Here is a 27,937-nt window from a genome sequence, read left to right on the forward strand (position 1 = left end):
AGTACCTTCCAAGACTCAAACACCCTTCTACAATAAAGAAAAGATTTATTAATTGTTATTTCAAACATATAAATAATTTTGTAGTTAGTTGTCTTAGATGTTTTCTTTTTGCTCTGATGAATGTCCTTACAAGTGTTGCTTTCAGGAGAGAATATTTGTCTGGATCCTAAATACAGAAAGCTGAGGCTGCTGGTCACATTCACATTCTGGAGTAGAGAGAGAAGGAATCTGTTTGCTAATGCTTTGATGCCTTTTTCCTTTTCATTTAGTTCATGACCCAGCCTGTGAAATGGAGATGCCAACATTCAGGGTGTATCCCAGTGCAATTTACCAGATTAAGGAAATCCCTGACAAGCAGGCCTATGGGACAAGTTATTTCAAATAATTCCTGATTGAGACTCTTTTTGGGATTGTATAAATTTGTCAAAACTGACTATCACATGACTGTTTGGTAACACTCTCAAGCATGAGAGCATATTACACATTATTATAAAAAATATTTTGGGAAAAATGCAGATAACACCATGGGTAATGTGCTTATGCCACAAATGTGAGTAGCTGAATGTAATATCCAAAACCCAAGTAAAAAGTCAGTCATTATATACATGCTTACAATCTCAGCATGGAGATATGGGGATACCAGGATCTTTTGGGTTTACTCACCAGCCACCCTAGTTGAATAACGAGTCATGATTTCCAGCAAAAGTCTGTCTCAAACAATGACATCCAAGGTTAACCTCTAACCTTCATACTTGTACACACATGTACATATTCACCCCCACATACATGAAGCAGTACTACCTCACACACATCTGCAAAGAGAATCTTTGGATGAGACTGGGAGATCTTAGCTTTAAAAAAAGAATCAGAGCTGATCTGAAGGTAGATAAAAAGCTATGCAGTAAATATTATACTCAATTAGATGCAAAGACACAGGGAATCTCCTGCAATGGGGACCAAATTCCAGGATGATGCAATGCTGACATATCAGTCACATGTGAATTTTAAGATGAGACAGAAATGGATGATAAAGGAAAACAACAATAGTGAGTCTGGTGAGATGGTGTGGCCAGTAAACTGATTGCCTTGCAAGCATGAAGTTCCAAGGTTGGTCATCAGAGTCATAATACCAAAGGCACACATGGTTGTGCTGCCCTGTTATCCTAAAGTTAGGCAGATGTAGGAAGCCGCGGTTAGCGGTGATACATCTGCCATTCCAAGATGGTGCGGGCATCCGGTCCTCCCACAAGTAAACAACTGATTGCACAGGTGCAAAGGAAAAAAGCACACCAAAAGTCACTGCCCATCCCGGGGTGTATTATGGGTAATGAGTGAACAGCTAATCAGAAGTGAACACGTCACTCTAGGGTGTATTTAAGCTGTGCCTCTTCCTGTCTTTCTGTCTTTTCCACTTCTGCTTATACAAGAGTAAAGCCTCGCTGTGGTAACCACCCGAACACTGCCTCTCGTGTCTCTCTTCCACGGGTGAAGGGGACTCGGGAGGCGCGCGGAACATCTGGCATTGAAACCCGGGAATTTCAAGGTGCCACGGAGAGACCCCCCAAGTTTTGGGGTGGGTTAAAAGACTACAGGAATGAGGTACGTCTTTGGAAGATATGCCTGGGGTGGAAGCTTTCGTTGAGGGTGGATATTCACTCACCGCTGCCGCTCCATTAGCTAGCCTCTTGTTTGCATTGCTTTTACTTTCAGCTATTAGGGCAAGTCAAGAGGTTTCAGGAGAAGGCCACTCTAGCATACCAGAACCAGAGCGTGTTAGGCGGCATCAGGCCAAAGAGCCTGGAGAAAAAGATCAGGCCAAAGAGCCTGGAGATCATGCCAAAGAGCCTGGAGAAACAGATAAGGCCAAAAATCCTGGAGAAAGGAAAGAGTACTCAAAAGGAACAAGGGCTTCTGCAGAGCTCGTTAAGCTTAAGGACCCTCCATCGGTTGGTGGAGAGAGAGTGGAGGTCAATAGGACTCCCCTTCACCTCATTAAGGAGCTTGAGGCCATAGACCTTAGCAGCTCCGAAGGAGACCTAACGCTAGGAGAGGAAGAGGAGACAGCCACCTATGCAAAAAATAACCGTTCTGAGATAAGATTAAGAAAGACCTTGAGCCACTCAGCCCAGCCCCATCGCCCTTGGCTGGCGCCAGCAGCTCGCTCGGGCTCGAGGGTCCCCTGCCGTGCTTCCTGGCTCTGGCTGTGGGAACAAAGTTGCTGTGACAGGGCCCGGGGCCAGACCGGTTGCAGGGGTGTCTGCACTCTGCTATCTGCGGCGGCTTGCAGTCCGGCAGAGCGAGAGCAAGGGAGCGTGGCGAGAAAGACCTTCAGAGGAGGGAGAGAGTATGCTCTGGGAAGCGGCATCCTGCCGGTGGGCACAGAGGGAGTGCCCCGAGAGCTTAGAGCAAGCAATGCCATTAATTGAACAGATGATCTTTGAAAATGCCACAGCTGAATGCCGTGCAGCCATTGTCCCTCGTAGGAACCAGAGGTTACAAGATTGGCTGACAGCCTGTTGCGGCCCGGGAAGGGGGGCTGTTTGTGCTTATTCCACAGGTGAAAACAATTCAATTTGGGTCCCTACACAGCTGGTGCAGATTGTGTAGAATGAAGCTGGATTGCAAGATGACAGCTCTGAGTCTCCTGATACTGATGTTCGATTTGGGGATAAGTATACCACTATGGGACATAGTTAGATCTTGGCCTGTTCCCATGCCAGTACATTCAAATTCTGCAGTGCTGCCATTGTTTACAGCTATTGAGTGTTACTTGGTTGCCCCGGCCTCAGGCGCATCTGGCAGCAGCCTGAGTTATAAATGCTACAAGTTTTCCATTAAATTTTACACTTTGTTTTGTGGCAGCAAAACTTTATAGCATAAAGGTAATCTACTTGGTGTTGATTTTAGAAAAAATAGATTTCTTACATCGTTAAAGATTGGTTTTGTTTCTCAAAATTATGGTTATACTCTAATATTACAAAAGAGGCTTAAAAACATAGTTAAACTGACAACATTCCATTGGCTACAGTTGGTAGTTCAACCGAGAGTTTGAAAATTTTTGATTTGCCTATGTTTATAGAGAAAAGATACAACAAGTGTCTTTTAAAGTTTATAGTTTAAATTTAAGGTTTAAAGTTAAAGTTAAGGTCAAAGTCACAAAATTCAGGCCTAGCCAAGCCTCAAAGAACAGGCCAGAGGGAGGTTAAGCACATTTACATTTGAATTAAGACAATGCAAACTGAGCTGCAGAAGCCCAGGTGCTAAACATCCCTTTTTTTCTGGATCTTCACGACCAGGTCCTAGAAATGTACTTACTGGAATTTGTATTTTGTCCTCATTGTTTCTTGTGAGAATAGGGATAAATCTAAAACCCAAAGACTTTACAACAGTCTGTGGGCTAAAAGTTATGATTATGCTAGAGAAATTAAAATTATGTCTACTTCCCTCCATGAGTATAACTGTACCTGCTGATAAAATATGGTTCAAATTGTTTTAGTTCCTTTATATTCAAAGTTGTTAAAAATGAGATAACTCTAATGGATTGGATTCCTCTAATGTATGTAACAATTATTAGAGAATAAGATTGGCTTTTACCCGATATTCTCATTGGACAAAAAAAGATTGGTTATTAAATTAATCCAAAATAAAGTTCAAATTTAAGATTTATACAGCCTAACTTGCCTACTCCAGCTGCCATTTCAGTAAATGCTTATATAAAAGATGTTTTTATACCATCCCTTTACATTTCTGGTAAAGGTGAGAGATTTATAGTTAGTAAATTTATTCATAATTTTTAAGAGCCCATGAAGTGATATTTGTTAAAAATAATTGCTTCAGAAAATAGTTAATCGTTTTACATTTTATATATATAAATATTGTTGTTGTTTAATAAAAAAATTAAGAGGTTAAATCTTTTAGTGTATATTATTCATTGTGTGATACTTTATTAGTGGATTTCTCTAAAGAAGTTTTCTACAAGCCCTTGCTCCAATATAACGAGCTTTAAAAATTTCTTGGACTACTTTTTGCTCCAGAAAGGATTCAAAGGCAGTGTCTTTTCAATATTTGAGACAAGTTGGGGCTAGAGAGATGGCTCAGCCGTTAAAGGCTGGATTTACAATTTAAAATATAAAGGCTGAATTCCCAGCAACCACATGATGGCTCACAACCATTTGTGGTGGGGATCTAACACCATCTTCTGACTTGTGAGTGTACATACAAAAAGAAAATGGTTTACTTTTAATCTTGATTTCCTCTTAGTGATTTTTAAAAGTTGTTTAGAGATATTAATTGGCTAAAACCTCATCTTAAGCTTACCATAGGAGGATTTAAACCTCTGTTTGATGTTTTCAAAGGGATGCAAGTCCTAAATTAAATCATTTGTGTATTTTCTTGAGTTTACCCGGCTTCAACACAATTAAATTATGTATTGTAGCCACTGTTTAGAATGTTAAAAATGTATCTGCCTTTGTCTTGTTGAATGGTATATTTCATGAAATACAAAACGTTTCAGTTACATGATCTAATATCTCTAGCCATTTGGATAACATTAAAATTAATAAGGTGTTTAGAAATTCATCTGCACAACTGGTGTCGGTGTGTGTGGACCCTCCATTTTTCTTTATGTTATCCAACTTTCAGAATAATTCTGATATCTTGGATTGTAAAAATGTTACATGCCTTTTGGCACAATGCTGGAATGGATCACTAGACCTAGCCTTGGTTGTGTACGTGCCTACCTTTGTGCCCATCCCAGTAGAAGCTGATCCTGAAACTCTCCCTACTACATCATTATTGAGACATAAAAGAGACTTTGGCATTACTGCAGCCATTGTCACTACTATTCCCATCTCTGCAGCTGTGACAGCTGACACAGGCATGGTTAATCAAGTTACAGCAGCTACTGTTGTTAATCATATTTCAGAAAAGACCTCTAAGGCTTTGACCATTCTACAGAAAGTGGATGCATACCTGGCATCAGACATTTTGTTGGTCAATCAGAGAGAGTTGATTTGCTCCAAGCCCATGTGGAGCAGCTCACGGATGTGGTTCAAATGAGCTGCGTGTCAGCAACCCCACATCCAGGTATTACACCTCTGAGATTTGTGAATGATACATTTATTAAAAGCCATAATCTTTCTGCTTATTTAAAAGGGAATTGGACTGGGGAGTTGGACCAGGTGCAGCAGCAATTGCAGATCCAGATCTTGAACCTTGACGGAACACAGATGGACCCCGTTATCCCTGGCGATTTTACTTCTTGACTTACCTCTGCCTTTTTCTTTCTTTCTTAAAGGGTGGGGATAGGCCTGTTTGATGCAGCCCTAAGTTGTGGATTGGTGTTCATGATGGTTGTTCTGTAAGCTCAGAGCCCAGCAAAAAAGTGACAAGTCCGCTATCGCCCAAGCACTTGCAGCCTTGGAGCAAGGATCTCCCCCTGAAATTTGGCTATCTAGGCTAAGAAAATTGCCGATGACTGAGACCCTCAGTCGATGCACTCCAAGGGTTCAGCCCATTGCACTGGGTCGATGAGAGGTCTAAGTCTAGCCATCCCTTGCCTAAATAGCTGTGGTACCTGAATAGTAGGTTGACAGCCCTTGCACTCCTGGGAACTATACTCCATTGCACAGGGATGGGTGTCAATTCCTCTTTACATTCCCTTAGCCCTTGCACCCAGAGGACTTGTTTCCATTGCACCTGGTAGGGTAAAGGAGAATCTTCGGGCTGTTAGCTCTTGATCGCTTATTCCCCCAAGATGGAGTTTGCTTGAATGGGCTTGAGTTCGAATCTTGATTGGTGCTGCGCTTGATAGGCAAAAGGCTGTTCCATATTAATAATTTAAACATGGGGAGATGTAGGAAGCCATGGTTAGTGGTGATACATCCGCCATTCTAAGATGGCACAGGCATCCGGTCCTCCCACAAATAAACAACTGACTGCGCAGGTGCAAAGGAAAAAAGCACACCAAAAGTCACTGCCCATCCCAGGGCATATTATGGGTAATGAGTGAACAGCTAATCAGAAGTGAACACGTCACTCTAGGGTGTATTTAAGCTGTGCCTCTTCCTGTCTTTCCGTCTTTTCCGCTTCTTCTTATACAAGAGTAAAGCCTCACTGTGGTAACCACTCGAACACTGCCTCTTGTGTCTCTCTTCCATGGGCGAAGGGGACTAGGGAAGCGTGCAGAACAGGCAGATACTGTCATTGTCAAGGATGACCCTGGGTATCCTGATGAGCACTGGCTAGAAAGTAAGCTTCATTACAGTGAGACCCACAAATAAAAATGGGTCATAAAGCCCTACAATGAGATGCTGATGATATGTAACACTCTATGGCATAAACTAATTAGTGTTAAAAAAGCCCATCATCTCTGAGATACCAATGCCAATCATGCACAAGCTGGAGTTGCCCTTTTCTTCTGATGTGTGACTATATCTTATACAACTTTACCAAATGTGCTAATGTTTCCCAGACACTCGTATCCTATGATTTATTTCAGAAATGTGCTACTGCATGTCTTTTACATAAGTGTTTGAAAGGATTTTATTTTTAAGGTAAAAGTATCTGCACTGTGCAATGCAATTTGATGTACACACACACACACACACACACACACACACACAGTGGCAAGCATCAACTTTTTTGTATGACCTCTTCAATCTTCGAGCTTTAATTGTTACTGAGATTGTACCTTCACAAGTGGATTCTTCTAGCCTTTCATAGTGCTATTTCTCAGCTACTTTTCATGACCCCTTCATGCCTTCAAAATCAGCCTCACCTGGGTAACTCTTACTCTACCAAGTTTAGCTGCCAGCACTTAAAACAACCTTGGTTGCTTTTGAAACACATCTTTTGTATGATGAACCTTAGGAAGCACTTTTCTAAAGACTTCACCTGATTCTCGTCTTAGTCACTATTGATTGATCATTCAGATCCAGTTAAGGAGCATCTGTTGTCACAGTAATGCAAAGGTTTCAGTTCAGAAGTGCTGGTCTCTTTTTAATCACAGTTGATTCTTCAGACACAGCTCACCCAAACCACAGATTGTTAATTCAAAATAGAAAACAACCCCAATAAATATTTTAAAGATTTTTCCTCTAAAACGTCACAAGTTAGCCTTCATCTTCTGCATTGTTCTTAACACTTTTATCTTCCATGATCCCATAAAACAGCTTATTAAGCTTTAGAAACCCAATGGCTAATCCAACTCAAAGTTCCAAAAACCTTCTCTAATCCTTCACAAAACACATGCTCAGATTTGTCATAACTATACCCCACTCCTGGTACCAATTTTTCTATCTTAGTGAGGAATTTTTTCTATGTTGTAATACCATGACCAATCAACAAAACAAAAACAAAAACAAACACACAAAAACAAAACAATTTAGAGAGGAAGGGGTTTATTTTGCTTACACCTCCAGACAGCAGTCTATCACTGAGGGAGTCAGGGAGGGGCCTCAAACAGGGGAAGAACTTGGAGTCATAAATGGATACAGAGGTCATAACAAGTACTGCTTACATGGCTTGCTCAGATTGCTTTCTTATAGAATGCAGGACCACCTACAGAAATGAACTGAGCTTTTCCCATCAGTAACTAATTTAAAAAAATGTCCTAAACGCTTGTGTACAGACAGATCTTATGGAGGTATTTCCTCAGTTGAAGTTCCTGCCTTACTGATGACTATAGCGTATATCAAGTTGACACAAGTCTAGGCAGCACATACATCAATCAGAGAATGGTATAAAGCAAAATAATAGTTATTGTCAATTTATTTCTCAACCTCGATGTAATTGCAACTTCTAGTCGTATTCTCAAATTGACTAGATACTTTCCAGGTCATTGAAAATGACATATATAGATATTTTCATGGTATATATGGATTTGAGTTTACTTAATTCTGGAGGCAGAGCAACACCTATAGAGTAAAGAGTACCTTGGGTGCATGTAATTTTATTTGCATACTTAATTGAACTACATTTTCTCTCTGTGTCTGCATGTGTTTCCCCTGTAATTGTGGGCAGACATATCTGAATGTCTAAATGCATCTACGAGGCAAGGTCTGGAATGATAATGCATCAATTTCTCTCAGTAGATTTGTTTGTGGTAAAAAGCTACATGGAAAGTCAGAGACATAGAGCTTATATAGGTGCCATTGTCATTGACAGTTTTAGAGTTGGTGCCTGGTTCCAGCACCACTCACAATTAAGGTCCACATTCCTTCCTTATAGGCCAACTCAACAGATTAGTGTCCAATAGTTTCCATACCTGAGTTTTGATGGACTCATCCTTTTGAAGACACAGTGCAGACATCCACAACTGCTGAGTTCTTGATCACAATTGCTGCATCTTTTTCAAAAGATGACATGTTTCAGCAGTCTCCCTTTCTTTTGGCTCTTAAATTCTTTTCAATGTGTCCTTTACTCTTTATGGTATACCAAGCACAGTGGGATGCACATGATGTAAGGGAACTAGTCCATGCTTCAGTGATGGAAGCGTAAGGCTAGGTGGCAAAAAGCCACAAACACATGATGACTCACTGACTATTGCTGGGAGCAGGAAACTGTGAAAACTTAAACTGGAATTACTATATTCCCATTTACCACATGCAAGGGTTCAAAGCCATCAAAAGGACATATATTGCAAAAATGTTTATTAGACTGGTTTCAATAATAGCAGTTAGATATTCCAATAATAACTGTCTCACACCAGAAAGACTGAGAACCAGCTAAGTGTTTAGTCATTAAGACAGGATATCTCAGAAGTCTCAGTTGGGTGTTGAAAACCTGGGACTCTGACTGAAGTTAAATTTCACCTTCAGTTAAAAAAAAATTTAAAAAGAAGGTTGGCAGCCCTTAGAATGATTTATGCTTGGCACTGTAAAACATAAAATCTCATTTTCTTCAGTGCATTTGTCAGGATCTTTCAAGGCCTGTGACTCATGTAGGACAAGTTGTTGTCCTTTAGACACCTTAGGAAAAGAAAGTTCTTAAGAAAATTTCTCTTGACAGGTGTTAGTCACCTTTGACTGATGTTCTCTACTTTTTCTTTTAACTCCTGCATTGTGATGCCTGGGTCTTCATGCCCAGATGAAGTGAAGTCATAAAACTGTGACCTTCCAGCCAATTAGAATGTATCTGACAAGTATGGCACTGTCTTTGGTGTGCTATCCTGTGGATAATGAAAAGATTGCATCTTCTCTGTTTTACAAACATACATACACACACACACACACACACACACACACGATAGAAATGGCATGCACTCTTGCTGGTTTAAGTACAATATAGATTTATTACACAGAAAAAGTAGATTCAAATCTTTAACATGCTAAGAAGCTTTAAAAGTATTTACTGTATTCATTATCACTAGGAAGCATGCATTTTCTAATATTTCTGTCTAGTGTTTTATGATAAAACTCTATTTCAGATTCATAATTTTAAAGCATCAACTGGCCTTGCATGAAAGATGCATGCAGCATAGAAAAGAGTGAGGGCTGATTAATGCTCCATTGCCATCTGTATTAGTTAAGGTTCTCTATAGGAACAACATTAAAAGAGTAGATACCCAGGACACAGAATTTATCAGATTGTCTTACCTGATACCAACTGTGTAATTTAATGATAGCCATCTGCAGGCTAGAGAGTTTGAGAACAAAGCATCTTCTCTGTCTGCAAGTCTTGATGCTGCAACACTCCTAGTATGATGCTAGGGGCCTGGAGGACTCTTGGTGAGCCACTGAAACTCATAGGAAATCTGCAGAAGATGGACTTTCATGTTAGTGGAGCAGGACGGTAGACTATGCAGCATGCGATGGATACACTTGCATGCAGGCAATGAAGTCAAAGAGGCAGAAGTTGCAGCTTTTCTCTGTGACCCCTTATATTTTGGTTTTCATAAAGTTGCTACATATTGTGGATAAAGGACTTGTCTCCGCAGTTGGTACTTCCAAGAAGTACCTGTGAAGTCTCTGAAGGCACAGATTCACCCAGTGGCACATCAATTAAGTGCTATGCAAGAACTACAATATTATCTCAGAAGAATATTTAGAAAAGAGCAAAACTGAGTGCTGAAGAAAGTGGATACTTCAGAAAGCTTTGGAGGAAAAACTGACTAGAATTTACAGTAAGGTCATTTTAATGCCCAATACATCCAAATCCTCACCTTTGGTGCCATGGTGGTTAATACCCACTTTAAAGGTAATTCTCCTTGTAGACAAGAAATCTTTTAAATAGCCTCCTGTGTCCAAGAATCCCATGAGTGGTAGCAGAAATATTAAGGCTTCTAGGGTTCTGTGGGGTATAACCCTTCATCCATAAAATTTATGGTATTATTCTAGGACAAAGACTTGCATTGTTAATGCAGCATGAGTATCTATGGAGAAATATATATATATATATATGTATATATATATATATATCCTAATACACAGCTACACAGCTTTGGATAAATATAAACTGTTCTCTTTATAAGATTATGTTCAAACCTTGAAGAATTTGAAAAAAAAATGTTCCCAGCAAACCAACTCTTCACAAGAAGAAATGTAGAAAGCCTGTGAGCACAGTAAAAACAATTTAACCTCATTTCTCTTGAATAGCTAACTCACACTCAGAGCCAGAGCTCTATCTTGAGGGGTATAGGCTCAGTTCACATAGAAAGAGAGGTATGTAGCATGGATGAGAAGCTGCTATCTATGTGAAGATCAGGAAGATCAGCTCATTAAAGCAGGGTTCCAGCAGTGTGAAACACACTTAGGGTAAGATTTTAAGCATTCATGCAGAACCTTGGGAAGTGATTCCCACATAGGCCTACGTTTTCTGTCTGGCAAAAGTTAGGAAGATGATAGTGCTTTGTAACCATCAAAACTGCTTTTGCTTTGAAACAGTCAAGAAAATGACTCTTGTTTGGAAGATAAGAAAGTTACATACATGAACTGGGAAGTTGGCTCAGGAAATAAATATGTGTGCTGCACAATAGTCAATGTCTGAATTCAAATCCTAGTACTCGCTCTTGCTCGGATCCTGGTGGCTGGAGCAGTCACACAGCTGATCTTCTTCCCTTTGGAAACTGCATCCAGAGGCATCCTAAAAAGTTCACAGAATGCAGAGCTGCAGGCATCCTAGAGAAGTTAGGGAACACAGAGCTGCAGGCATCATAGAGTAGTCACAGACCACAGAGCTGCAGAGCAGGGGACACCATATCCTGAAGCATCCTAGAGGAGCGACTACACTCAGAACAGCAAATAACTAGCTGGTCTACTACTATAGAGATACCATGTCCAGAGATATCCTAGAGGAGCCACTGTACCAAGAACAGCTGGAGCTCAGGATCATAGGGACATCCAGACCGCAAGGAGTTGTGACACAACCAAGATAAGTGGAAAGGCACACTCCAGTCAGAACCAGTGAGTGTGAGTAGCACTATAGCTAATAAAATGGCAAAAGGCAAGCATAAGAATGTAAACAACAGAAACCAAAGTTACTTGGCATCACCAGAACCCAGTTCCCCCACCATAGCAAGTCCTGAACACCACATCAAACCAGAAAAGCAAGACTCGGAATTAAAATCACTTCTCATGATGATGATAGAGGACTTTTAAAAGGACATAAACAATACTCTCAAAAAATTTGAGAACGCAGATAAACCGATAGAAGCCCTTAAAGAAATGCAAGAAAACATAAAAAATGGGTAAAGGAATTATGCAAAACTGTCCAGGATCTAAAAATGGAAGTAGAAACAATAAAGAAATATCAAAGGGAGACAACCCTGGAGATAGAAAACCTAGGAAAAAGATCAGGAGTCATAGACACAAGTATCACCAACAGAATATAAGAGATAGAAGAGAGAATCTCATGTGCAGAAGATACCATGGAAAACATAGACACAATGGTCAAAGAAAATGTGAAATGCAAAAAGCTCCTAACACAAAACATACAAAAAGTCCAGGACACAATGAGAAGACCAAACCTAAGGATAATAGGTATAGATGAAGGTGAAGACTCCCAACTTAAAGGGCCAATAAATATCTTCAACAAAATTAAAGAGGAAAACTTCCCTAACCTAAAGAAAGAGATGTACTTAAATATACAAGAAACCTACAAAACCCCAAATAGACTAGACCAAAAAAGAAACACCTCCTGTCACATAATAATCAAAGCATCAAACATACAAAACAAAGAGAAGATACTAAAAGCAGTAAGGAAAAAAGGCAAAGTAACATATAAAGGCAGACCTATAAGAATTACATCAGATTTCTCACCAGAGACTATAAAAGCCAGAAGATCCTGGACTGATAATATATAGCCCTTAAGAGATCACAAATGCTAGCCCAGACTACTATACCCAGCAAAACTCTCAATCAATATTGATGGAGAAACCAAGATATTCCATGACAAAACCAAATTTACACAATATCTTCCCACGAGTCCAGCACTTCAAAGAATAATAGATGGAAAACTCCAACACAAGGAGGGAAACTACAACCAAGAAAGAGCAAGAAAGTAGTCTTCCTAAAACCCCAAAAGAAGATAGCTACACAAAAATAATTCCACCTCTAATATGAAAAATAACAGGAAACAACAATCATTTTTCCTTAATATCTCTTAATATAAAAGGACTCAATTGAACAATAAAAAGATGTAGACTATCAGACTGGATACATAAACAGGACCCAACATTCTGCTTCATACAGGAAATGTACCTCTGTGAAAAAGACAGACACTACCTCAGAGTAAAAGGTTAGAAAACAATCTTCCAAGAAAATGGTCCCAAGAAACAAGCTGGAGTAGTCATTCTAATATCAAATAAAATTGTTTTCAACCACACATAATCATAAAAGATAAAAAAGGACACTTCATATTCATCAAAGGAAAAATGTATCAAGAGGAACTTGTAATTCTGAACATCTATGCTACCAATGTAAGGGCACTCACATACATAAAAGAAACTTTACTAAAGCTTAAAGCATATATTGCACCTCACACAATAATAGTGGGAGATTTCAACACCCCACACTCAGCTATGAACAGATCATGGACAAAATCTGAACAAAGACACAATTAAACTAACAGAATTTATGAACTAATTGGACTTAACTGACATCTATAGAACATTTCATCCTAAAACAAAAGCACCTCATGGTACCTTCTCCAAAATAGACCATATAATTGGTAACAAAACAGGCCTCAACAGATACAAAAAGATTGAAATAATCCCTTATACCCTATCAGACCACCATGGACTAAGACTCATCTTTGATATGGACAAAAACAAAGGAAAGCCCACATACACATGGAAACTGAACAATGCTCTACTCAATGATAACTTGGTCAAGGAAGAAATAAAGAAAGAAATTAAAGACTTTTTTGATTTAAATGAAAATGAGGACACATCATATCAAAACTTGTGGGACTCAATGAAAGCAGTACTAAGAGGAAAAATCATAGCTCTAAGTGCCCACAAAAAGAAAATGGAAAGAGCATACATTAACAACTTGACAGCACACCTGAAAGTGTTAGAACAAAAAGAAGCTAATATACCCAAGAGGAGTAGATGGCAGGAAATAATCAAACTCAGGGCTGAAATCAACCAAGTTGAAACAGAAAAAGTATCCAAAATATCAACAAAACCACAGCTGGTTCTTTGAGAAAATCAATAAGATAGACAAACACTTAGCCAGATGAACCAAAGGGAGCAGAGACGGTACTCAATAAAATCAGAACTGAAAAGGAAGATATAACAACAGAAACAGAGGAAATTAAAAAAAAAAATCATCAGATCCTACAACAAAATTGGAAAACCTGGATGAAATGGACAATTTCCTAGATAAATACCAGGTACCAAAGTTAAATGACGAGCAGATAAACCATCTAAACAGTCGAATAACCCCTAAAGAAATAGAAGCAGCCATTAAAAATCTTCCCACCAAAAATAGTCCAGGGCCAGATGGATTTAGTGCACAATTTTATCAGACCTTCCAGGAAGACCTAATACAAATTCTCCTCAAACTATTCCACAGAATAGAAACAGAAGGAACACTACCCAATTTGTTCTATGAAGCTACAATTACGCTCCTACCTAAGCCTCACAAAGACCCATCAAAGAAAGAGAACTACAGACCAATTGCTCTTATGAATAATGATACAAAAATACTCAATAAAATTCTCGCAAACCGAATCCAAGAACACATCAAAACAATCATCCATCATGGTCAAGTATGCTTTATCCCAGTAATGCAGGGATGGTTCAATATTCAGAAATCCATCAATGTAATCCACTACATAAATAAACTCAAAGAAAAAAACACATGTTCATCTCACTAAATGCTGAGAAAGCATTTGACAAAATTCAACATCCCTTTGTGTTAAAAGTCTTGGAAAGATTAGGAATTCAAGGTCCATACCTAAGCATAGTAAAAGCAATATACAGCAAGCCAGTAGCCAACATCAAACTAAATGGAGAGAACCTTGAAGCAATCCCACTAAGATCAGGGACTAGACAAGTCTACCCACTTTCACTCTACCTATTCAATATAGTACTAGAAGTCCTAGCTAGAGCGATTAGACAACAAAAGTAAGACAAAGGGATATAAATAGGAAAGGATGAAGTCAAAATTTCACTATTTACAGATGATATAATACTATATTTAAGTGACCCTAAACTCCTAAACCTGATAAACAACTTCAGTAAAGTGGCTGGATATAAAATCAACTCAAACAAATCAGTAGCCTTCCTATACTCAAAAGATAAACAGGCTGAGAAAGAAATTAGGGAAATGACACCCTTCACAATAGTTACAAATAATATAAAATATCTTGGAGTGAATCTAACCAAGCAAGTGAAAGATCTGTATGACAAGAACTTCAAGTCTCTGAAGAAAGAAATAGAAGAAGATCTCAGGAGATGGAAAGATCTTCCATGCTCCTGGATTGGCAGGATTAATTTAGCAAAAATTGCCATCTTGCCAAAAGCAATCTATAGATCAATGCAATCCCCATCAAAATTCCAAATCAATTCTTCATAGAGATAGAAAGAGCAATTTGCAAATTTATTTGGAATAACAAAAAACCCAGTATAGTGAGAACTATTCTCAACAATAAAAAAAGTTTTGGGGGAATCACAGTCCATGACCTCAAACTGTACTACAGGGCAATAATAATAAAAACTGCATGGTATTGGTACAGAGACAGACAGGAAGATCAACGGAATAGAATTGAAGATCCAGAAATGAGCCCACACACCTATGATCACTTGATCTTTGACAAAGGAGCTAAAACCATCCATGGAAAAAGGATAGCATTTTCAGCAAATGGTGCTGGCTCAACTGAAGGTCAACATGTAGAAGGATGCAAATCAATCCATTCTTATCTCTTTGTACAGAGCTCAAATCCAAGTGGATAAAAGACCTTCACTTAAAACCAGATACCCTGAAACTAATAGAAAAGAAGGTGGGGAAGACCCTCAAATACCTCCAATACAGGGGAAATGTTCCTGAACGGAACACCAATGGCTTATGCACTAATATCAAGAATTTACAAATGGGACCTAATAAAATTGCAAAGCTTCTGTAAGGTAAAGTACATTGTCAATAAGACAAAATGGCAACCAACAGATTGGGAAAAGATCATTAACAATCCTACATTTGATAGAGGGCTAATATCCAAGATATACAAAGAACTCAAGAAATTTGACTCCAGACAATCAAATAACCCTATTAAAAATGGGGTACAGAGCTAAACAAAGAATTCTCAACAGAGGAAACTCAAATGGCTGAAAAGTACTTTAAGAAATGCTCAACATCCTTAGTCATCAGAAAAATGCAAATCAAAACAACCCTGAGATACCACCTCACAACTGTCAGAATGGCTAAGATCAAAAACTCAGGTGATAATAGATGCTGGCAAGGATGCGGAGAAAGAGGAACACTCCTCCATTGTTGGTGGGATTTCAAGCTGGTACAACCATTCTGTAAATCAGTCTGGCAGTTGCTCAGAAAACTGGACATAGCATTACCTGAGGATCCAGCTATAGCACTCCTGGGCATATACCCAGAAGATGCTCCAACATATAACAAGGACATATGTTCCACTATGTTCATAGCAGTCTTTTTATAATAGCCAGAAGCTGGAAAGAACCAAGATGTCCCTCATCAGAAGAATGGATACAAAAAATGTGATACATCTACACAATGAAGTATTACTTAGCTATTAAAAATAATGAATTCGAGAAATTTTTAGGTTAGAAATTATCATCCTGAGTGAGTTAAACCAAACACAAAAGAACACACATAGTATTTACTCACTGTTAAGCGGATGCTAGCCCAACAACTTGGAATAGCAAAGACTCAATGCACAGACCACATGAAGCTCATGAAGAAGGAAGACCAAGATTGAATCCCTCAGTTCTACTTAGAACGAGTAACAAAAATACTCAAGGGAACAAATATGGAAACAAAACATGGGACAGAAACTGAAGGAGGGGCCATCTGGAGACCATTCCACCTGGGTATACATCCCATGTACAGTCACCTAAGCTAGACACTGATTTGGATGGCTGGAAGTACATGCTGTCAAGAACATGATATACCTGTCTCCTTAGAAGTCTGCCAGAGACTGACACATTCATAGGATGATGCTCACAGCGAACCACTGATATGATCAAGCGTTTCCCAATGGAGAAATTAGAGAGAAAACTGAAGTAGCAGAAAGTGTTTGTGACCCCAGAAGAAAAGCAACAATATCAACCAACCAGAGGTCCCCAGGTTCTAAACCACCAGCCGGGGAGCACATAGGGAGGGACCCATGACTCTAGTGGTATATGTAGGAGAGGATGGCCCTGTTGGGCATAGATGGGAGAGAAGATTCTTGGTCCCATGAAAAACGAACACAGAGTGGGGGGGAATGTGATGGTGGGGATGGGGTAGTTGAGGTGGGGGTAGGAGGGGGCACAACCTCATAGAAGCATGAAGAGGGAGGATGGGATAGGAGGTTTCTGGGTGGTGGGAGAAAGTGGGGTAAGGGGATAAAATCTGAAATGTTAATATAATACCCAATTAAAAATACTCCTAGTACTCATAAAATCTAAATATAGACACACAGAGAAGTGTTGTTGGGACAAGAGGATGACTGTTTTTGCTATCAGTGAGAGAACTTATTTCCAATATATAAGAAACTATTTCCCAAAAGTAAAGTTGAGAGCAATCAATGAAATAAGGTATAGAATGATAAAAGCAGGATACTTGATATACTCCAGTAGCGTCCACATACACATGCACAATAGGGATACACACACACATGTGCACACACACACACACACATGTGCACACACACACACACACACTTCACATAATTATGTGATTACAAATCCAAATAGTTATATGTTGTGGTTGGAATCAGGTATTTTTATTTTCATAAATTTATGTTTAGACCATATTTATATCCCTGTTATCCTTTCTATATCAGCTACTTCTGCTGATCTCCTATCATGTCCCAAATGGTAGCACTAACGTTTTCATGTCCTTTATTTTTGAAGGACTGATCCAATGAGTGTCACCAAGGTTATTTGTAGAAGGATGGATTAGGGCTTATTACAGAAGCATGAGAACCTTGCTGGCTATTTCACTGAAGAAAATATCTTTCACTCCCCTCCAACTATTAAATTCCTGTAAATCCGTAAAGTGGGTGGAGTGGGTGAGCTCTTCCTCTTTGACAGGATGCCAAGGGGCTAATCTTTCATAGATCTTTTACAGGTAATCACAACTGCCATGAGTTAAAAAATGCAGTGGCCATGCCATCCCTAAACTCTCCACCTTTCTCTGGCTTTTATGTCTCCAAGGCTTATGGAATATCCTGGAAGAGGTGGACAAAATCATTAGCATTATTTATCTCAAAGGATATGAGATCATTTTTATTACTTTTTTATCTTCTCTGTCCTCTTAGACCCACTATGAGTAGATAGTTTGTAAGCTTTGGGACTGACCTTCTTTACTGCTACAGAAACAGATGCCATGAAATTAAGTTCAAGAAACAAATATCTATTTATCAGGGTGACTGTGTATGTATAAATATATATGTGCATGTAGAGGTGTGTGTACATGTTTGTGCATATATTAACAGTGTGTGGATCTCTGTACATGTGTATGTGTGTTGTGTATGTAGTGAATATGTAAATCACAACCCCACCCTGTTTAGTGATACAGGATCTCACCAAGAGGGATCCCCAGTCATCCCCAGAGATCTGCCTAGATCAACTTTTCTAGCACTGGGATTCAAAGAATGTGCCACATCATCTGTTTTTTACACATGTGTGAGGATGAAACTGAGACTCTCATGTTTATGAGGGAAGTTCTTTACTGTCTGAGCTATTGTCTGAGTCATAAAATGATCTTTATTATTATCCTCATTGTATGGATGTGATTGTATAGATATGTTTGAGTGAGAACTATACTCCAATGGATGTAGGGGTGGCACATTCTACCAGAAATAATGAAGCCTGGGCAATGACACAATTGAATTGCAGGGCATCAAGAATGGACTTGAAAGACATTGTGTTATAAGAAATAAGTTAGATATAGAAAGACAAATATTGTATCATATCTGCCTATCAAAATAAGTCTACTCTACATGTAAACTAGAATAGTACTTAGCTGAGGCTGGAGAGAATTTCAATGAGAAGATATAGTATGGATAAACAAGTATAAAACTGCATCTGAGAAGAGAAAGTTTTGGTGATCTAGTGCACTTTAAGGAAATTGAAATTAATAATAATATAGTATATTTTAAAGTGATCAGAACATAAAGTTTGTAAATGATGTTATCATGAACATTTGAGGTATTAGGTGTGTAAAGTAGCCCCAACTGATTTCTACATAGTGCATGCATGTGTCTATTCACCACAGTATTGTAAGGTGGTTATCACATGTCACATAAAAAAATAGCATTAAGAGGGCAAATGCAGATGTCTTTCACATAGGCCATGAAACTGAACATGAAAGCACACATCTGTAACCACAGAGATGGGAGGCAGTGATAAGCAGATTCCTGTAGTTCAGTGACATCCAGTCTATTGGGATCAATGAGCTCCATATTCAGTAAAAGAACGTTTCCCAAAAATAAAGTGGAAAGCAGTCAGGGAACAAGGAAATGATGTTTACTTTCAGCTTTCACATCTTTTTATGAAAGATAAAATTATACATGAAATAATACCATATGCCTATGTATATAGAGGTTGTAAATTTTATTTTAAAAATGAAATAATAATTTTAGTCCTTACATTCTTGTTCACAAGTATGGTTTCATAACACAGAAGATCAGGCCCCATTAGAGCATGTGCTGCTATATGAGTGTCAACACTGTACTTCCAGTACTTAACTCATGTTTCCAACTACCCCACCTGTTGCTCATTCATTTAGCCCACAAATTCCCATGGTGCTCTATCATCATAGTTCATAGAAGAAGCTTAGTGATATTTATCTGCAACACTGCAGGCTAGACACTTAAACATGCTGGAGACTCATACTGTCTTATTTTTTTCCTGGGGAAACATGATTAACTATTCAAAGCAGATGAGGAACCAATGACAGGCAAAATATGATTCTACCAAATTTTAACTTGACTTTAGGCTTACTAACAGTACATAGGAGAGAAGTTACTTATAGGTTCATAGGTGGACCCCAGCCAGCATCACCACTGTAAGCCTAATGTGATCATGAATGATGGCTCCCAGGATGAATCATCATAAAGTGCTCTTTTTAGTTAACCTTTCACTAATTATATTCTCTACAATCTCCCAAAATTATTTGCAGTTGGAGGAAGGCAGAGGAGTAATTATTGAACTCCCACAGAGGATCCTGTGGTCCTCAACTTCTCTTTTAATGAGGGAGAGTCAGTAGATTCATGACTATATGCCTGGCAATTATATTAGTTGTTATAATTTCATGGCCATGGCCTTGTCTGCTCCAAAATGGTGACCTTGTTGTACACAGATTGGAAAAAAAAAAAAAAAAAAAGACAATTCTCAAGTAAAAAACATCTGGAGAAGTAGAGAGGGTTGCATCAAAGTAGATAGATAACAAGTAGTCTCATTACCTATAAAACCCAACATAAAAGGATGTGAGAAGGATGATCAGAAAAGTAGTAAATAGAAATTTTACTTGGAAGTCTAAGGTTCAGAGGAGAGGCCATCAACCAGCAGAGGATGGCTGGAGGAAAAGAAATCTAAACCAAAACCTTGAAGTTGAACAATTCTTAGTGTTTTAAGTGAAATGTTAAAAAAGACTAAATCACTACAGTGGATATCTGGCCTGTTGGGCAATTTTTTCCAAAGGAATACAATAAGAGATTTTTAGAGAAGGCATCCTAAAGAATTACTTGGGCCTCCTGCTACCATCAAGAAGGCCCCTGCAAACTGAGCCTTGCTTTTTGCTTTGAGATCTCCCTGAACTGGAATGTCAGAGTGCTCTGGTCCATTTAACTGCTGGTTGAGCTTAAGCTAAGACATCCAGTGGCCTGCTTCTGTCCCTGTTTAGTTCACAGTGAGTGATAGGAACTCTGGGTTGCTCCCCTGATAAATCAACAGGAAATAGATGCCAAGATAAGCACCCGAGAAGGGTTTTTCTTGCCTTTTCTCAGAAAACAAGAGGAGGGAGATTTCTGACCTAGAAAGCAAATATAAGTTGAACGAAAGTGAGCTGTGTCCTACAGAAGATGAGATGGTTATAAAATTAGACCAGGCTGGAGGATACTTGTTTATTCTAGTCACTACCCAAACTGACAACATGCACAAAAACAGAAATAAAAATGTCTTTAAAAATACAGATAAAAAGAAAAGGCCTCATATCATGGTTTCCTCTATTTATTTCATTTTTTATTGGTTACTTCATTTATTTCCATTTCAAATGTTATCCCTCTTCCAAGTTTCCCCTCCACTAGAGGTCTATCCCCTCCTCCCTCCTCCTGCCTCTATGAGAGTGCTTCCCAACATACCCACACATTCCTCCTGCCTGAAAGTCCTAGCATTCCCCTATCTTGGGTCATCAAGCCTTTCCAGGACTAAGGAGCTTTCCTCCCAGTGATGTTCTATAAGGCAGTCCTCTGCTATATATCCAGGTGGAGCCATGGGTACCCCCTGTGTACTCTGGCTGGCAGTTTAGTCCTTGGGAGCTCAGAGTGGAGGGTCAGTTTGGTTGATATTGTTGTTCTTCCTATGAGGTTTCCTCTATTTAAACAAGTCAAAAGAGCAAGTCAGAGAGGTTAGAACAAGGGGAACACTTGAGACTAGTGGAAATCTAGGAGAGAGAGAGAGAGAGAGAGAGAGAGAGAGAGAGAGAGAGAGAGAGAGAGAGAGAGAGAGAGAGAAAGAGAAGTGTAGTCTAGTTTGTGTGTACATGTATATACACACAGTAATTTGTGTGTGTGTGTGTGTGTGTGTGTGTGTGTGTGTTTGATATTGAATGCATACATGGATTGATGTGTGTGGCAGTCCAAGACTGATATCAAATATATTCTTTTATCAGTGTACCTTGTACACAGCATCAGGGTCTGTTTGTATCTAGAGTTTTTCTCTGTATCTAATTTTACTAGTCAACTTTTAGTGGTGATGCCTTGTTTTTGCCTCTTGTATACTGTGATTAGAGATAGGCTGCCATATCCACCCTGCTTTTACCTGTGTTCTTGTCATTCAAATTATGATTTAGGTATCTCTAAGGCAAGGACTTTATCTTATGAGCTGTCACTCAAGGCTTGAAACCTGCATATCATTGAGGAGACATTTTCTGTATACTCAGACCTTGTCTATAGGTGCTATCAGGGACAGACTAGAACAAGAATTAGAAGAGTTCTCATGCTTACAAATGACCTGGAGTTAAGAATAAGCTTCCTCTAAATAATTTCCAAAATCTTATATCAGATCATCTTATAATGATAACCATTTAAGAATGACAACACTCAGATTACAGACTCATGTCTCTCATGTGAGAGACAGTCCAAATGAGCATGTTTGTTTCTGAATTATTTATTTTCTTGTTATTGCAAGAAAATGTCTGTAAAATACAACTTAAGTAAACTATTTACTGTGGCTTAAAGTTTGTGAATATAGTCCTTCATGGTAGGAAAAGCATGAAAGTAGGATTGTGAGTAGACTAGTCACATTGCATTTGTGGAGCCTCCCAACTTTAGGGTGAATCTTTCCATCTCAATTAACCCAATCTAGAAACTAACTGAGAGATCTGTCAGAAAGTTTGCCTAGATTCAGTCAAATTGATAAGAAGAAGAAATATCACACTTCTAATTTCACAGACACATAAAAACTCCGTGCTCTAAAAAGCAAATCTTATTTATACAAGTTTTAAAAAAGAGGCATTTGAATGTTTGTTGTGTGTTTGGTTGTGTGTTTGATTTGAAAACTATTGTGTTTGTAAATTTGATGAAGTTGGTTATGTTCAATGTTTTATGGCCAAAACATCAAGACTGAAAAGTGTCAAATTGAAATATATTCCCATTCCATTGTTTATTTCATTGCTCACATCAAATGGTTCTATGAAAATGATAAGTTGCTTTTCCTACTTTTCAGTTCTTTCACTATTACAATATGAGTATAATTAACATATTATCTACATCTAGATCTAGTTCTCTTCTTAGAGTCTTTGACCCTGAAACAGCACCATTTTTCTTCTGGATTGGGGCTCAGAAGGGATTATTTTTAGAGTCATAAAATCTCTCAGCTCTGAACTGTAAAAGAGCTATCTGCATTGCTGGTAAATGTATATGACCAATAGCCTGCCACCTTTGCTACTGCATACATGTAATTATTGAGTATTATGGTCCCCAACACTTGGAAGTCACTCCCATGGAAAGTCTAAAGAAGATGAAAATGGAAATAGACTGAATGATCCAGGACAATATTATGGAGGAAGTAATATTTACATTATGTCTAACAAGAGCACACAACTTAAAATTAGAGCAGAAGATAATAAATTTCACAAAAAATAAAGGTATACAGTATGAGGATGGATATATCTGACCTTCTGGACAGGAAATTAAGGATGAGGCACTTATCAAGGCCCCTGTATATGTGATATGTGAAAAACCAGAAAGAGAAGGTCAGAGACAGTGATGTATTCCAGATTTTCTGTTACTATGATTAAACACCTGTCAAATTCAACATGAGGAAGGACAAGGTTTATTTGGCTTGTCCAGGGGATTGTCCATCTTTGATGGAAGTTTAGGAACTCATGGCTGCAACTTGGAGGCAAGAAATGAAGCAGAGATAATGAAGGGAAGCTGATTGCTGGATTGTTTGTTCCAACCTCTGCTCAGCCATATTTCTTTTTTTAATATATATCCCATGCCCATCTGCTCAGGGGCTGGCAACACCCATGTTAGGTTATGTGCTATTATATCAGTTCTAAATAAAGAAAATGCCTCACAGACATGTCGAGCAGCCAATCTGATGGAGAAAATTATTAAGTGTCAACTGGATCTTTCATTTTTCTACTTTTTACAGTTGATTTTATACATTCCTTTTGAGAAATAGTTTTGTACTGGAGAAATACCTATCTGTAGATTTTAATAGTGTATATTGACTACATAGACACATTTTTGTGCTCTACATTTGAGACATCACAATTGATTGCTAGCATTAAAATTTAAGAAGCACAGAGATTTTTTTTTTTCTAAAACATTTTTAGTTTTGCTACTCCTGATCTGGACTTCCAGTTTTCATGTATTTTCTTTAGTTCATATAAGATGGATTGCTTTGGCTTATGAAAGAGCTACATTTTCTGGCACTCAACTCTACTTATAAGTATGTTATAAAAGTGGATTGAAATGACTCTTGATAGGAACTAGTTTGACCATACATATATATTTACGCATACCCCAGATACTAACACAGAGAGTGCTTACAGAAAAGGGGCCAAGAAGAAGCCATGTTCTCTCTCCACCATCTCCTTAGAGAAAGACAGAGAAAAAGCAGAGAGAGAGAGAGAGAGAGAGAGAGAGAGAGAGAGAGAGAGAGAAAACTTTGCTGAGAATTTTAGAGTCAAAGTAATATAAGCCTAGCTTTGCAATTGCACCAATAGTAAAGGATGTTTTAAAATTCAATAAATTTTAATACAGTTTTGAACATCATTTGACTGTGTGTCAGTTAATTCCTTCAGGTGTCTGAGCTTGTTTACTTGTCTGTAAAATTACATAGAAATATATATTAGAAAAATATTGGAATGATTAAATAATGCACTTTATGATATGTAACTATGGTACTCAACTTGACAAGATCAATAAGCACCTAAGATACAAACCTCTGGATAATTCTATGAGGAAACTTGAAGACCTGGGTAACTGAGGAAAAAAAAAACAAATAAAACAAAAAAATACATTCAAAATGTGATTGACATCACCCGATGGGCTGGGGTTCTTACTGCACAAAAGCAAGACAGTAAGATGTCTGTCAATCTAACCACTCCTTGTTTTCAGAGTGTGAATACATTGTAGTCAATTGTTATATGTTTCTGCTGCCATGCCTTCCACACCATGATAGACTGGACCCTCAAACTGTGAGCCAGCATGAACTCTTCTTTTTTTCAGCTGCTTTTGTCAAATAATGTGTTATAGCATTGAATACTTCATACATATTGCAGGTAAACAGCCTGGAGGAATTTATAAAATCAAGACCAAGTACTATTTTATTGTAATGACTAATGTTAATATTATAAATTTAATTTGAAACATGACAACAAAGACTGTTCTATTCTGTAATTTCACCCAGAATCTTAACTCTTGACTTTGTTTTTTAATGGAAGTACTTACACAGAGTAGCAATTGTTTCTGCTATATTTGTTAACTCTGTATTCTTAAAATATTCATTTGAATTTTCTAGCCAAATAAAATTGCATAGGATTAGGCAAGATTTAATGTTTAATACAAGTAGAGCAATGCCACCCACATACTGAGTGCTCAATGAGTATTGACTTTTTATCCTTAGTGTCTCACCTATAGTATTAGAATGTTACTAGATTCTAATATTTTCTAAGGCTATTTTATCAAAGGATAAGATAGTTCATCTAGCAGAAACTTGAAATGAATAAGAATTGAATAAAAAAAATCTCCCTTAATATGTATTTCTCTTATTTTCTCACATGATGGGGATACAAATCCCATTACCAGACTTTGATGCTCCTAGTACAGATTTAAATCACTTTACCCTTTTGGCTGGACTCATAGTGGACATTTTTATTTGTTTATTCATTTATTCACTTTACATCTAGATCAAAGCCCCCCCATTCCTCTTCTTCTCCCAGTCCCACCCTCCTATTTTCTGTCTCTAATTCTCCCTTCACTTTTCCTCAGAGAAGGGGAGCACCCCCATACCCACCCCAATACCAATCTCTTCTTGCAGTCTCATCAGGAATAAGTTGTGTGTGTGTGTGTGTGTGTGTGTGTGTGTGTGTGTGTGTGTGTGTGTATGTGTGTGTGTGTGTGTGTGTAGCAGATGTGCAGCTTGGTCTTCATGTGGGTCTTCCACAATTAGAATGTGGGCTGTCTCTGACTCAGACTCTGTTGCTTACCTTTGGATCCCTTTTTCCTAGCTGGGTTTTCATGTCTGGTCTCAGTGGGAAAGGATGAATATAGTGGATTTTTAAATTGTGTGTGAGACATTCTATTCTGTGTGTGTACATGATGAGTGTGTGTGTGTGTGTGTGTGTGTGTACCTATGCTTGCCATACTGTACATGAGGAGGCCAGACATACTCTTGTTAGTCATGAGACTCACTGTTTACCTAGCATCATGTTTGACTGTTTGACACAGGGTTGCTCACTACGACTTATGCTAGTCTAGATTACTCATGAAGTCCTAGGATTCTCCTGTTTCTGCCTCCTGTCTTTTAATCAGAACATAGGGTTATATGTCTGTATACTACTGTGTCAAGCTTCTAAATATGGGTTCTAGGGATCTGAGCACAGGTAGTCAGGCTTGTATGACAGACACTATTAACACCTGTCCTTTTTCTCAGACTGAGATAACAGTAGATTTTACTTACTGCTTGTGAATGCTCTCGTTTTATCTCAGTTACTATTTCTTAATCTCTTCTCTATCTCTCACTTTCTTGCTCTCTCTCTCTCTCTCTCTCTCTCTCTCTCTCTCTCTCTCTCTCACACACACACACACACATACACACACACACATGCATACTCATACATGTGGGTACATATGAATATACCCACATGTGAATACACATTCTGAACACCTACACATTCTGAGCATGGGTCTAGAATCTTCCACATTATCTACATAACTCTACCATCTCTTAGCTCACTTATATGTAAGTACTTCCCTCTCACACAGCATTCATTACCCATCTCAATTTCTGACCTTACTTTTATTGTCATCTGTAATGTAATCCTTTACACATGCTTTCAAGGCATCCTTGATTCTCAAACCTCTGCTTGTCTTGTAGTCTACATAAAGCTTGGCATCATTGCAATGTTTCTATGATGACATCAGATAGTAACTGACTTTGTTTATAAGTTGATGTTCTATTCTTGTCCATGGCCTCTAGTATTTCAAATTGTTTGCTCACTTAACTCCATTTTGGACACAATTTGCAAATCATACACACACAGAGAGAGACACATACACATGAATACATACATACACGCTCACATACATACACATGGCTACATGTGAATATGCACACATGTACATGCACACCTCCAACATATGCACCCACACCCACATACTCATTCATCCATTGGGTATAGTACAAAATTGAGTGGGGTGTTTTAATAGTATCTATCTTACTTGTTAAGTCAAGTTCTCTTTACTGAATCTTGAACACAGAGGGTAGGCGGTAAATTCCAGTGATTTTCTTGTCTCTCTCCCCATAAAGCACAGGGTTACTGATGTGTCCACACTCACATGTTTTAAGAGGCTCAGGCAATTTGGATTGAGTCTCTCCTACTTGCTCAGCAAGAACTGGTGCATGATGAGTCATTTCTCCATTCCTGCAAAATATTTTAGGAACCACCAATGTCAAAGGTAAATTGAATAACTTCTTTAAAAAAAAAAAAAAAAAACCTTTTATTTGTTCTTTGTAAATTTTACATCATGTAACCCTATCCCACTCACCTCCTTGTCATTTCATATCTGGCATCCGCTCTTGCAACCTTCTCTGAAATATCTTCTTAAATAAAACTTTCTATATGAATTTAGACATAGTGACTGTGAAATGGTGTACAACACTGGAGTGTAAAACTATAGAGGATGTAGAAAATAAAGAAGAGCAATACGTCACACTGGACACCATGTCTAACATGTCTGTTATAGAAAGTGTTTTTTTTTTCTTCTTTCATTTCTATTATCCAGATGCTATTGTAATATTTGGCACCCCGAGGAATATCTGGCATACATGAAAAACTCCACATTCATAGAATTTTCTCAGGATAGTGAGAACTATTCTCAACAACAAAAGAACTTCTGGGGGAATCACCATCTCTGACCTCAACATATACTACAGGGAAATAGTAATAAAAACTGCATGATATTGGAACAAAGACAGGCATAAAGATCAATGGAATAGAACTGAAGATCCAGAAATCAGCCCACATACCTACGGTCACTTGATCTTTGACAAAGGAGCTAAAACCATCCAGTGGAAAATGGACAGCATTTTCAGCAAATGGTGCTGGTTCAACTGGAGATCAACATGTAGAAGGATGCAAATCAATCCATTCATATCTCCTTGTACAAAGCTCAAATCCAAGTGGATAAAAAACCTTAACTTAAAACCAGATACATTGAAACAAATAGAAGAGAAGGTGGGAAGACCCTTGAATACCTAGGCACAGAGGAAAAGTTCCTGGACAGAACACCAATGTCTTATGCTCTAAGATCAAGAATTGATAAATGGGACCTCATCAAATTGCAAAGCTTCTGTAAGGCAAAG

Source organism: Arvicanthis niloticus, chromosome 10 (genome assembly GCF_011762505.2).
Source record: "Arvicanthis niloticus isolate mArvNil1 chromosome 10, mArvNil1.pat.X, whole genome shotgun sequence".
Taxonomy (NCBI): Eukaryota; Metazoa; Chordata; class Mammalia; order Rodentia; family Muridae; genus Arvicanthis; species Arvicanthis niloticus.